We start from the raw sequence: 12307 nt of genomic DNA on the forward strand, positions 1-12307 counted from the left end.
ATTCGCCAACTACTACCGCCAGTTCATCCCTCACTTCTCTGCCCTGACTGCTCCTCTCTCCGCTTTGACCAAAAAGGAGGCTAATCCAAAGGACTGGTCACCTGCGGCCGACGCCGCGTTTTGCTCACTGAAGCGAGCATTTGCCTCCGCTCCTGTACTCCACCGTCCGGAGTTAAACCGCCAGTTCACCTTGGAGGTGGATGCCTCCTCCTCGGGAGCCGGAGCAGTGCTCATGCAGAAGTCCTCCTCCGGGAAGATGGTGACTTGCGGTTTCTTCTCCAAGAGCTTCTCAGCGCCTGAACGCAACTACACCATCGGTGACCGAGAACTATTGGCAGTCAAACTGGCTCTGGAGGAGTGGCGCTACCTCCTGGAAGGAGCAGTGTACCCCGTGATTATCTACACGGACCACAAGAACCTGGAATACTTGCGGTCCGCTCAGCGACTGAACCCACGGCAAGCCAGGTGGTCCTTATTCTTTGCCAGGTTTGACTTCCAGCTCCATTTCCGACCCGCGGACAAAAATGTACGCGCTGATGCCTTGTCTAGGTCTTTCATGCCCATGGAGCAGGAGGAAGAGACTACCCAACCTATCATCTCTCCTAGCAAGATCATTCCGGTGGCCCCTGTCACCCTGGCCCGGATACCGCCCGGAAAGACCTATGTCTCTGAGACTGACAGGCAAAAAGTGTTACACTGGGGTCATGCCTCAAAAACAGCCGGCCATGCTGGTCAGAAGAGAACATGGGGTGCGATTGTACGCCATTACTGGTGGCCATCCCTTCGCACGGACGTCGCTGCTTTTGTCTCTGCCTGCTCCTCTTGTGCCAGGAACAAGACGCCCAAACACCTGCCCTATGGCCGTCTTCTGCCTCTGCCGATACCCTCAGTTCCGTGGCAACACATAGCAATGGATTTTATTACTGACTTGCCATTGTCCTCCGGACACACGGTCATATGGGTCGTGGTGGACCGGTTCTCCAAAATGGCTCACTTCGTCCCTATGGCTGGACTGCCCTCTGCCCAGGAACTCGCTGACGCCTATATACATCACATCTTCCGCTTGCATGGCTTTCCATCCCACATCGTGTCCGACAGAGGAACTCAGTTCACCTCCCGCTTCTGAAGGGCGCTCTGCACACATCTGGGAGTGACTCTGGACTTTTCTTCTGCTTACCATCCTCAGTCTAATGGCCAAGTGGAGAGGGTCAATCAAATCTTGACCTCCTTCTTACGTCACTATGTCAACGCCCATCACGACGACTGGTCCACGCTTCTGCCTTGGGCTGAATTCTCACATAACCACCACATCAGTGAGTCGTCCTCCAAATCTCCCTTCCATGTCGTTTACGGACTTCAGCCCTCCGTCCCATTGCCTGTATCCCCTTCTTCGGATGTCCCTGCGGCTGATACTGTAGCCCGTGACTTCGCTACCATTTGGGACTCTGTCAAGGCGTCCCTTGGACGCGCTTCCCAGCGGATGAAGAAACACGCTGACAAGAGGCGTCTGGACCCTCCGTGTTTCTCTCCTGGAGATCTAGTCTGGCTTGCTTCCCAGTACATCCGGTTGAAGATACCATCCTACAAGCTGGGTCCTCGCTACATCGGGCCGTTTAAAGTCCTCAGCAAAATCAATGAGGTCTCCTACAAGCTCCAGCTCCCGGCCACGATGAGGATACCCAACTCCTTCCACGTCTCCCTGCTCAAGCCGGTTGTCCTTGGTCCCTTCTCCGCTGCTGCCAGTTCGGCTCCTCCTCCTATAGCCGATGACGACATCTATGCGGTAAGGGATATCGTGGCCATGAAGACCGTACGTGGTCGACAGTTCTTCCTGGTGGACTGGGAAGGGTATGGTCCTGAGGATAGGTCCTGGGAGCCCAGGGAGAACGTGGGCACTCCTCTGATCCGTGCCTTCATGTCCCGGTTGCGGGGAGGGGGGCGTGGGGGGGGGGGGTACTGTCACGCTCCCCGGGTCCTCACCCCCGCTCCCCGGCTCACCTGCCACGCTCCCCGCTCTCCAGCCTCCGGTGCCCGTCCTTCCCAGGCCCCCTGGTGCCCGATTCCGGCGCCCGACGGCTTCCCAGGATCTGGCCGGCTCCCCTGCGTCCTCCTCTCAGCCTCCTTCCCTGGCTTCTGGCACCCGGGCGGCGCGCATGCGCATTAGGGCGCGCGCGCGGTCACTGACCCTTTCTTAAAGGGCCAGCGTCCATTAACAGGAAATGAGGTTGAACAGGTACAGGGTATAAAGGGGGTTAGTGTCCAAGGGGGCGGGGCCTGATCTTCGTGTTTTCCAAGCTAGGAGTCAGGTCTCCTTGTGTCGTCTTGCCATACTCACGTATCTCTCTTCTAGAGCTGATCCTGCCTCGCCAGCCGGGCCTGCTGAATCCCGAACCCCGCACGCTGTCCGTCTGCCATCTGACAGTCCGTACCATCTCGGATCCCTGCAGTGACCCGTCATCTCGCTCCAAAAGGTTCCGGACCCCGCCTGACATCATCTCGGCTTCCGAACCTGAGCTACGTCACCCGGACTACCATCCGTGACTCCGTGGTCCCAGGGACTTCTTCGGTACCTTCACTTGCACGGACTGTTCTACTGCCCATACTGCTGCAGCTACCGGACTCCTTACCACCATCTTAGAGTTCGGCCCAGTGGATCCACCTCCTGGGTCTGCCCGACCGCCTGGCCCTGACAATACGCATACATGCATAAACACTGAGAATACATATACAAAGATAAGACATCACATATAATGAACACACGTATACATAGATAGAAATATATCCATTACATAGTTATGGTAAAACATGTATGTATTTAAATTGATCCGACGTCAGAACAACTCCATGTTTCAAGTAGATTGATAGAAAATTGACATCCTCCACAGTAGGTGTCCCAAAGCTGTAGGGGCTTAAGACATAATAGGGGTAGGACCCAGACTAAAGAAAACAAAAAAACACTGTTAAAATTGAGAAGCAGAACCGCACAAAGGACCAATCATCCTATTAATATAAAAGTCTAAAACTCATGAAAGCAACTGCCAAAGGGCAGTAATTACCATTAAGGGCCAACATGTTGGATGATTGGTCCTTTGTGCGGTTCTGCTTCTCAATTTTAACAGTGTTTTTTTGTTTTCTTTAGTCTGGGTCCTACCCCTATTATGTCTTAAGCCCCTACAGCTTTGGGACACCTACTGTGGAGGATGTCAATTTTCTATCAATCTACTTGAAACATGGAGTTGTTCTGACGTCGGATCAATTTAAATACATACATGTTTTACCATAACTATGTAATGGATATATTTCTATCTATGTATACGTGTGTTCATTATATGTGATGTCTTATCTTTGTATATGTATTCTCAGTGTTTATGCATGTATGCGTATTATCACATACATTATGTTCTATTGCTGTATATGTGGTGGTGAATATGTGAGACTGGCCGTTTTCATTCTCCTCCCTGTTTCTTTAATGCATCTTCTGCTTCCTTTATGTCCCTTCAATATTCAATATTTATTCCTACTGGGGTATATTGCGATTTTTTTGTGGAACGCTCCTATAATTGATTTCCCGTCCTTTTTACAACTGTGGGCATTGTTGCCCTGTTCACTAATGGACGATTTGGCGCCCTCCACTAGGACTTACCCGATGACGTATCAGAGGGAAGTCTCTACTTTCTGACGCGGCCGCGGCTGGCGTCCTTAGCAGCGGAATTCCGGAAGTGTTGTGACGTCACAGGAAGTTTTCTTCCCTCCGGCTTCCGCTGCTGAGGATTCAGTGCGGCGCGTCACGCTATACCCCGGTTCTTACGATTTACTTAATGAGGGGGCGTTTGTCTATTGGGGTTGGACCCCCTATATAAGATTTACTCCTGCACTATTTTTAGTCGTCCCCCGACGAAGCACACGGAGCGAAACACGTGTTGGGACGTTGGTCCCCACGTGTTACCCTGGCCCCCGGCGTCATATTCTCCTGGTAGGTGGCTCTGCCCTTGGCTATTACTTGTCTTGGCTTCTTTGGCCGCTTTTTACTCTTTTTTGAGCTTTGTCTGCCTGGTGTTATTAACTATGATATGTCTGCCGTTACTCAGTAGAGACTTGTTCTCCTGAATGAATGCTTGGGACACGTGGGGTTTTCCCCTCCAGCACCATTTCCCTTGGTCCTATATTTATCTATGTATGCCTATAATTGATTCCCCTACAGCATTTATAATAAAATAATTATATTTTCATAATATGGCTTGTGTGGGTACATTTGCTATCTGGCAAACTGAAAGACTCTTTCTTCTTGGTTTCATTCATTGGTAGAGTTGTTGCCATTCTAATTATTAAGTGGCCCTCTTTTGATATATATATATATATATATATATATATATATATATATATATATAAAATCTTGGCCAGCCCCTTTAAGTCCCTGTTTAGTGAGCAGCAGTAACTTATCAGCACGTGACCACTGCTGATGTCTCCTGGAAGAGGCGCTCCCGATCCGCACTCTGTGCTCTGTCTGCAAATCCAGCCCCACCACCCTCTACTCCATTAGGACCCAAATACAACCAGCAAATCCATATTATTTAGGCTATGTTCACACTAGAAAAATGATTTTTCTTAAGAAATTTCTTAAGAAATTTCTTAAGAGTGCACCTGTGTTAAAAAACGCACCAAAAACGCACCTGCGTTTTTGCCGCGTTTTCGGTGCGTTTTTGGTGCGTTTTCGGTCCGTTTTTGGTGCGTTTTTACCGCTGGTTGCTCCCTGCGTTATTGTGCCAATTATCTATGGCAAAAAACGCAGTTAGCTGCAGAAAAGAAGTGACATGCTCATTCTTTTTCTTAAGAAAATCTACTGAAAGAATTTTCTTAAGAAAAAAACGCAGTGTGTGCACAGCTAATTTGTTTTGCCATAGGTTTTGCTGGGGAATGTCTGCAGAAAGGTTACAAGAATTTCTCAAGAAATTTCTGCAGCAAAAACGGACCCAAAACGGACCAAAAACGCAGGTAAAAAACGCAGTGTGTGAACACAGCCTTACTCTGTTTCTCCCCCATACTTTACACTGCAGCACTTGCACTGGTAGAATGTAGCACTATAGGTACTATCCGGGATGCCGGGACCTGGGCGAGATCCGTGCCACCGTTTGCAGCTCACAGAAGCTTGTCTAGGCAGAGACATGACCGAGGATGTTTCCATTCATTGCCAGGAAGCAGATTTTTAAACGTAAAGTACATAAAGTTACAGAAGGGTCATGTAACAATGCCAGGTTTTATCTGCAGAAGGCTGGACCGTCCCTTTAAGGAAGCGTCGCTCCGGGTCGTGACCTTGGGTCATTATGGGTCGTTCGCAGCTTCCGTTTAGGACCTCATCCCGGATTGCGGTGTAATCAGGAAGGTGCCACCCCTCTCCTCCCAGGCGGAGCGCCCCTGTCCGTGGGTAACGAGCCACTAATTGCCACGATGATGGTGATATCCGGCGCCACAGATAAAAGGCGTCTCCACGCGGCTCCGTCTCGCGGCTCCGTCACCCGGTGAGGATCATTTTTCATTCCTCCGCTGCGATGATTCTCCGGAGAGGCCATTGTTCACTTATTTCCATACACGTGTGCCAGATAATTAATCAAACGCACAAAACAGATTTCTTTGTGTCCAAACTCGATCCGAACCCAAAAGCGGAAATGACAGAGCGGAGAGTCATCCCCCGGCTCAGCGGAGCGCAGCGCCAGGTAATGACGCCCCCACAGCCCCGGACCCTGCTCCTCAGCGCTCACAAATCCCCCCGCTGCAATCTGATCTGTACAATCGCATGCTGCGGATCACACAGGAGATACAGAGGATCCAGCAGGTCCCTATCTGGGAGATCCAGTCTACAGATCCGATGGCACGGACTCACAGCCCATAGACTGAATGGTCAGAGGAGCGGGCGGTGACCTGAAATGTACATCGTCAGCTCAATGGTCAGGAAAGGGTAAAATGACAGGATTAGTGAAGAAGAGAGAATAATGAACCTGGGGCAGAAGAGCAACCAGTGTGTGACCAAAGAGCTTACACTCTACAGACTCCACGGGGGAGAGAGGAGGCCTCGGGGCAGGCTACACGGGGGTAGAGAGGAGGCTTCAGCACCGGCTACACGGGGGAGAGAGGAGGCTTCAGCACAGGCTACACGGGGAGAGAGAAGGCCTCGGTGCAGGCTACACGGGGAGAGAGAGGAGGCCTCAGCGCTGGCCACACGGGGGAGAGAGAGGAGGCCTCGGGGCAGGCTACACGGGGGTAGAGAGGAGGCTTCAGCACAGGCTACACGGGGGAGAGAGGAGGCCTCAGCACCGGCGACAGGGGGGAGAGAGGAGGCCTCGGTGCAGGCTACACGGGGAGAGAGAGGAGGCCTCAGCACAGGCTACACGGGGGTAGAGAGGAGGCTTCAGCACAGGCTACACGGGGAGAGAGAGGAGGCCTCAGCACCGGCTACACGGGGGAGAGAGAGGAGGCCTCAGCACCGGCGACAGGGGGGAGAGAGGAGGCCTCGGTGCAGGCTACACGGGGGAGAGAGAGGAGGCCTCAGCACCGGCTACACGGGGGAGAGAGGAGGCCTCAGCACCGGCGACAGGGGGAGAGAGAGGAGGCCTCAGCACCGGCTACACGGGGGGAGAGAGGAGGCTTCAGCACCGGCGACAGGGGGGAGAGAGAGGAGGCCTCAGCGCAGGCTACACGGGGGGAGAGAGGAGGCCTCAGCACCGGCGACAGGGGAGAGAGAGGAAGCCTCAGCACCACATGGTGGAGAGGAGGCCTCGGTGCAGGCTATACAGGGGAGAGAGAGGAGGCCTCAGCACAGGCTATACAGGGGAGAGAGAGGAGGCCTCAGCACAGGCTATACAGGGGAGAGAGAGGAGGCCTCAGCACCGGCTACACGGGGGAGAGAGAGGAGGCCTCAGCACAGGCTACACGGGGGAGAGAGAGGAGGCCTCAGCACAGGCTACACGGGGGAGAGAGAGGAGGCCTCAGCACCGGCTACACGGGGGAGAGAGAGGAGGCCTCAGCACCACATGGGGGAGAGGAGGCCTCGGTGCAGGCTACACGGGGGAGAGAGAGGAGGCCTCAGCACCGGCTACACGGGGGAGAGAGAGGAGGCCTCAGCACAGGCTACACGGGGAGAGAGAGGAGGCCTCAGCACCGGCTACACGGGGAGAGAGAGGAGGCCTCAGCACAGGCTACAGGGGGGAGAAAGAGGAGGCCTCAGCGCAGGCTACATGGGGGGAGAGAGGAGGCCTCAGCACTGGCTACACGGGGGAGAGAGGAGGCCTCAGCACAGGCTACAGGGGGGGAGAGAGGAGGCCTCAGCGCAGGCTACACGAGGGAGAGAGAGGAGGCCTCAGCGTTGGCCACACGGGGGAGAGAGAGGAGGCCTCAGAACCGGCTACACGGGGGGAGAGAGGAGGCTTCAGCACCGGCGACAGGGGGGGAGAGAGAGGAGGCCTCAGTGCAGGCTACACGGGGGGAGAGAGGAGACTTCAGCACCGGCGACAGGGGAGAGAGAGAGGAGGGCTCAGCACCACATGGTGGAGAGGAGGCCTCGGTACAGGCTACACGGGAGAGAGAGAGGAGGCCTCAGCACCGGCTACACGGGGGAGAGAGAGGAGGCCTCAGCACCACATGGTGGAGAGGAGGCCTCGGTGCAGGCTACACGGGGGAGAGAGAGGAAACCTCAGCACCGGCTACACAGGGGAGAGAGGAGGCCTCAGCACCGGCTACACAGGGGAGAGAGGAGGCCTCAGCACCGGCTACACAGGGGAGAGAGAGGAGGCCTCAGCACCGGCTACACGGGGGAGAGAGAGGAGGCCTCAGCACCGGCTACACGGGGGAGAGAGAGGAGGCCTCAGCACCACATGGGGGAGAGGAGGCCTCGGTGCAGGCTACACAGGGAAGAGAGAGGAGGCCTCAGCACCGGCTACACGGGGGAGAGAGGAGGCCTCAGCACCGGCTACAGGGGGGAGAGAGAGGAGGCCTCAGCACCGGCTACAGGGGGGAGAGAGGAGGCCTCAGCACCGGCTACAGGGGGGAGAGAGAGGAGGCCTCAGCACAGGCTACACGGGGGAGAGAGGAGGCCTCAGCACCGGCTACAGGGGGGAGAGAGAGGAGGCCTCAGCACAGGCTACAGGGGGGAGAGAGAGGAGGCCTCAGCACAGGCTACAGGGGGGAGAGAGAGGAGGCCTCAGCAAGGCTACACGGGGGAGAGAGAGGAGGCCTCAGCACAGGCTACACGGGGGAGAGAGAGGAGGCCTCAGCACCACATGGGGGAGAGGAGGCCTCGGTGCAGGCTACATGGGGGAGAGAGAGGAGGCCTCAGCACCGGCTACGCGGGGGAGAGAGAGGAGGACTCAGCACCGGCTACACGGGGGAGAGAGAGGAGGCCTCAGCACCGGCTACACGGGGGAGAGAGAGGAGGCCTCAGCACCGGCTACACGGGGGAGAGAGAGGAGGCCTCAGCACCGGCTACACGGGGGAGAGAGAGGAGGCCTCAGCACCGGCTACACGGGGGAGAGAGAGGAGGCCTCAGCACTGGCTACACAGGGGGAGAGAGGAGGCCTCAGCACCGGCTACACGGGGGAGAGAGAGGAGGCCTCAGCACCACATGGGGCAGAGGAGGCCTCGGTGCAGGCTACACGGGGGAGAGAGAGGAGGCCTCAGCACCGGCTACACAGGGGAGAGAGAGGAGGCCTCAGCACAGGCTACACGGGGGAGAGAGAGGAGGCCTCAGCACAGGCTACACGGGGGAGAGAGGAGGCCTCAGCACAGGCTACACGGGGGAGAGAGAGGAGGCCTCAGCACCGGCTACACGGGGGAGAGAGAGGAGGCCTCAGCACCGGCTACACGGGGGAGAGAGAGGAGGCCTCAGCACTGGCTACACAGGGGAGAGAGAGGAGGCCTCAGCACCGGCTACACGGGGGAGAGAGAGGAGGCCTCAGCACTGGCTACACGGGGGAGAGAGAGGAGGCCTCAGCACTGGCTACACGGGGGAGAGAGAGGAGGCCTCAGCACTGGCTACACAGGGGAGAGAGGAGGCCTCAGCACCGGCTACACGGGGAGATAGAGAGAACGCCAGAACGCCCCCATGACCGCCCGCGTGCGTGCATTACACCAGAACGCCCCCATGACCGCCTGCGTGCATTACACCAGAACGCACCCATGACCGCCTGCGTGCATTACACCAAAACGCCCCCATGACCGCCTGCGTGCATTACACCAGAACGCTCCCATGACCGCCTGCGTGCATTACACCAGAACGCTCCCATGACCGCCTGCGTGCAAGACACCAGAGCGCCCCCATGACCGCCTGCGTGCATTACACCAGAACGCCCCCATGACCGCCCGCGTGCATTACACCAGAACGCCCCCATGACCGCCTGCGTGCATTACACCAGAACGCCCCCATGACCGCCCGCGTGCATTGCACCAGAACGCCCCCATGACCGCCCGCGTGCATTGCACCAGAACGCCCCCATGACCGCCTGCGTGCATTACACCAGAACGCCCCCATGACCGCCCGCGTGCATTACACCAGAACGCCCCCATGACCGCCCGCGTGCATTACACCAGAACGCCCCCATGACCGCCCGCGTGCATTGCACCAGAACGCCCCCATGACCGCCTGCGTGCATTACACCAGAGCGCCCCCATGACCGCCTGCGTGCATTACACCAGAACGCCCCCATGACCGCCTGCGTGCATTACACCAGAGCGCCCCCATGACCGCCTGCGTGCATTACACCAGAACGCCCCCATGACCGCCTGCGTGCATTACACCAGAACGCCCCCATGACAGCCTGCGTGCATTACACCAGAACGCCCCCATGACCGCCCGCGTGCATTTTGGCAGCTAATAAAGTCAATATCTCCAGTTATTCCATTAATTTCAATGAAAGTTATTGCACTAAACAGATATTTAATGTCCTGATTTAACACATAACGAATGGTGAAATGCGGAGACCCCGGCCGTGCGGAGCCTCGAAGTGTCCACCAAAAAGTATCACTGACATCAGAAAGATGCAGCTTCTGTCCGGACAGCGCCATCACCCGAGGACGGAGCCTGCAAAAGTATAAAGGCTGAAGAGCCAGGAATAAGATGGGAATCTGCACAGCTGAGGGTCTGTTACAATGCACCAGTGCGGCCCGTCCTCCTGAGCGCTCCGCTGCTGAGGGCCAGGGCTGATGAACATTCGGCCATTAATAATACAGGAGTAAGTTTCGGTCCAGGAATGGGAGCAGTGCGTACACAGAGTATGGCTCATGTGTCGTCTATGGACGTCCATTCATAAAGACCCCACTGCTCGTAGGGTCCGATCCCGACATAGAGGGTCCCAGTAGTCACACGTAATCCTATTACTTGCCATTTCCTTCATTCACAAGCCCTTCTCATTATGAGGGGATCACATTGACCCCCAGTGTGGACAGACGGATGATGGGGGTCATCCTGCAAGTCATGAACATACTGCAGATCTGCATGCACAGACATGAAGCCCCCCCACAGTGACAGGTCACCCACGGAAAACCCCGCTATGCAGCTGCTTTGTGCGGCTCGGTAAACCCCAGATTCGGGGGGGGGCGGATTTCCAAAGCTTCGCCTGCGTCTGTGCGAGGATTCCCCCTGTTGTATGCAGAGAACAGCTGGATGTAGATGACTGCGCGCCAGGGATTCAGGGACTCTGGCCGTATATGACTGCGCGCCGGTGATTCAGGGTCTCTGGATGTATATGACTGCACGCCGGGAATTCAGGGTCTGTGGATGTATATGACTGCACGCCGGTGATTCAGGGTCTCTGGATGTATATGACTGCACGCCGGGGATTCAGGGTCTCTGGATGTATATGACTGCACGCCGGGAATTCAGGGTCTGTGGATGTATATGACTGCACGCCGGGGATTCAGGGTCTCTGGATGTATATGACTGCACGCTGGGGATTCAGGGTCTGTGGATGTATATGACTGCGCGCCGGGGATTCAGGGTCTCTGACCTTATATGACTGCACGCCGGGAATTCAGGGTCTCTGGCCGTATATGACTGCACGCCGGGAATTTAGGGTCTCTGGCCGTATATGACTGCACGCCGGGGATTCAGGGTCTCTGGCCGTATATGACTGCACGCCGGGGATTCAGGGTCTCTGGATGTATATGACTGCACGCCGGGGATTCAGGGTCTCTGGATGTATATGACGGGGATTCAGGGTCTCTGGCCGTATATGACTGCACGCCGGGGATTCAGGGTCTCTGGATGTATATGACTGCACGCCGGGGATTCAGGGTATCTGGATGTATATGACGGGGATTCAGGGTCTCTGGATGTATATGACGGGGATTCAGGGTCTCTGGATGTATATGACTGCACGCCGGGGATTCAGGGTCTCTGGATGTATATGACGGGGATTCAGGGTCTCTGGATGTATATGACTGCATGCCGGGGATTCAGGGTCTCTGGATGTATATGACGGGGATTCAGGGTCTCTGGATGTATATGACTGCATGCCGGGGATTCAGGGTCTCTGGATGTATATGACGGGGATTCAGGGTCTCTGGATGTATATGACTGCACGCCGGGAATTCAGGGTCTCTGGATGTATATGACTGCACGCTGGGGATTCAGGGTCTGTGGATGTATATGACTGCGCGCCGGGGATTCAGGGTCTCTGACCTTATATGACTGCACACCGGGAATTCAGAGTCTCTGGCCGTATATGACTGCACGCCGGGAATTTAGGGTCTCTGGCCGTATATGACTGCACGCCGGGGATTCAGGGTCTCTGGCCGTATATGACTGCACGCCGGGGATTCAGGGTCTCTGGATGTATATGACTGCACGCCGGGGATTCAGGGTCTCTGGATGTATATGACGGGGATTCAGGGTCTCTGGCCGTATATGACTGCACGCCGGGGATTCAGGGTCTCTGGATGTATATGACGGGGATTCAGGGTCTCTGGATGTATATGACGGGGATTCAGGGTCTCTGGATGTATATGACTGCACGCCGGGGATTCAGGGTCTCTGGATGTATATGACGGGGATTCAGGGTCTCTCGATGTATATGACTGCATGCCGGGGATTCAGGGTCTCTGGATGTATATGACGGGGATTCAGGGTCTCTGGATGTATATGACTGCATGCCGGGGATTCAGGGTCTCTGGATGTATATGACGGGGATTCAGGGTCTCTGGATGTATATGACGGGGATTCAGGGTCTCTGGATGTATATGACTGCATGCCGGGGATTCAGGGTCTCTGGATGTATATGACGGGGATTCAGGGTCTCTGGATGTATATGACTGCACGCCGGGA

General features: G+C 55.9%; 1 protein-coding gene across 1 annotated transcript in view; it reads left to right on the forward strand.

The window, feature by feature from the left end:
- Positions 1–12307, forward strand: part of TDP1 (tyrosyl-DNA phosphodiesterase 1) — a 217538-nt gene that overhangs the window by 29486 nt on the left and 175745 nt on the right. The gene's annotated exons all lie outside the window — the stretch shown is intronic.

Source organism: Anomaloglossus baeobatrachus, chromosome 12 (assembly GCF_048569485.1).
Source record: "Anomaloglossus baeobatrachus isolate aAnoBae1 chromosome 12, aAnoBae1.hap1, whole genome shotgun sequence".
Classification (NCBI taxonomy): Eukaryota; Metazoa; Chordata; class Amphibia; order Anura; family Aromobatidae; genus Anomaloglossus; species Anomaloglossus baeobatrachus.